We start from the raw sequence: 2275 nt of genomic DNA on the forward strand, positions 1-2275 counted from the left end.
CTCTACTACTTTTATCAGGGTGATAAAAAAAAACTTTACTACTTGTTTTTTAAATATCTTCCTCCATACTGAAATTTTGTTTTTCCGATTTGAACATAATGCTTGGAAGCCAAAAATAATTTGTCTGATGTATATTTTAGATAGGTCCATTGAATGGTTTTGCTCTATATAGCGCATTAAAAAAACTACCCATTTTCTACCTTGTCGCCATTTTCATAGCCTGACGCACCAGTTCGCGTTAGGCCTACCACTAAAAGTTGCAACAATCGCACCGTATTGCAAGCAATAGCAGTACAACAAGTCAAATGAAGTCTGTAGATATTATTTTTCCCAAATTGTATTTGCCTGCTTATAGCATGGTTACGTTTAGTAAAGAGCAGAGAGCTTTTTGTATTGAACCTTACCTCTCCACAAACTCACCATCCCTGACATTTCGTAAGTTCTGCGCACGGCATGGAGAGAATGCTTAGGTGCCCTCAAGACCTCTGGCGTCTTGGGTAGAGAAGTTCCGTCAGTTGGATCTATAGCGAATCAGAACTAAAAAGTTCTTTAAAACATGACCACTTCAGGTCGTGTACGCACCATGTGCAGCCCTTTGAACGTAACCAGAGTGCAGATTTCAGTAGCCGAGTCCCATGAGGCGTCTGTCCTTGGATGATCTGCAGCTAGGACTTTCCTACACATCAACAGTCTGCATTCTCATGGCAGATCTTAACCAAAGACTATACCATGTTCGTCTTCGCTAGGCCGAGATGACATGGATCAGAACATGGCAATGTGTACATGTTTCCTCGATTGTCTTGTGAAGAGGGATCATTTCCTCGATGACATTTGGTTTAGTGCAAAGCCCATTTTCACCCTGCGGGATATGTTAACTCCAAAAATGCTGTCTATTGGACTCCCAACTCTGTTGTCTCTAGAAGCCACTTTTTAGTGAACATGTACAGTGTATGTTGCTTTAAAAACTCATGGTTTAACAGGTCCGTATGTTAGGGCGCCACTGAACATTTCGAGCGACGCGTTAAAAATGTGTCGAGTCCAAAGGAGGGAATGTGGAGCACTGCTTCTAGGAATTTCAGAATGAAATCATTAGGTTTTTTAAACTTTGTAAGAGAAATTAAATATTGTTCAAATGTCACAGGGATGGAAAATTAACGTCAAAGAAAAAATAAAGAAAAAGGTCAACTAATCTAAGACTTCTTTTACAAGATTTTTAAACATTGGTGAACTTTGCGTTTTTTGGGTGCTTTTTTTCTTTTAGCCATTTCCGTTTCAAAACATGTTTCTTTTTCGTGGATTTTATATCAAACAAATTCCTTTTGAATGAATTATGTCTTTTCCAAATTACAGCATTCTAGTCTAGAACAATTTTTGCGTGAGATATTCAGAAAAAAAGTTTTGGATCACCCTGTACTTTGTCACTATCTTGTGAACTGCTATTTTTGGGGTGCTTTTATAGTCGAAGCAGACTTTGTGCTGTTGAGGCTAGAGAGGTGAACAGAGTAAGCTTGATTTCCCGTTTGGACTTCTCTGTTGACATCCACCATATGACCGTATGCTCTTGCGAGCGCCGTAAAAACCTTACTAAAACTTTAAAACAGCATAAAAGGACACATACAGCCTGATGAGAACATTGCACTAATTTGAGCCCCCTATTCTTGAGGTTAGCTTAAACCGTCCATTCGAATGACGTCATAGCGAACCTCATAATATGGCTTTTTTATAAGTGTTTTACGGCGTTCGCAGCTGCAAAAGGTCGTATGAGCGCGCGGGACACACAATACATTTTTCAATTGGAAGGAAATTTTGAATTTTGTCCGGGTGGCGACCGATGCCTACTCTTATCCATTTTTCGACAACAAGGGATCTTTAACGTACGTTACTTGCACACGAGACCTTGTCAGAGAAGGCTAAGTGTAGATCTTTCCTGTCATAACATCAGGGGTGTGGCTGAAGAAAGACATCAGTCGGAAGGAACCAAGGAGTAGCAGTAGAAAGGCTGCTGAAAACGCCAGGAGCCCAGAGAAGGGGGCAAGGGAGGTGAAAGGATGGGGGCAGAAAGTGGAGACGAAAGCAGACGTCTGACCATTGTTAGAGAGCAGGAAAGGAGGTGAAAGGAGACAATGACAATCTTTATTCATCTCGCAGGGAGACATTTGTCTTGGTCGTTAACAATGGCAGTAGACGTTACAAAAGTTAGACTTAAAGGTGCACTCATGCAAACGCACAACAAGACAGGACATTAGGCCAAGTAAATACTTGTCTCACGGGCTGG

The sequence above is a fragment of the Aplysia californica genome, unplaced genomic scaffold (genome assembly GCF_000002075.1).
Source record: "Aplysia californica isolate F4 #8 unplaced genomic scaffold, AplCal3.0 scaffold00010, whole genome shotgun sequence".
Classification (NCBI taxonomy): Eukaryota; Metazoa; Mollusca; class Gastropoda; order Aplysiida; family Aplysiidae; genus Aplysia; species Aplysia californica.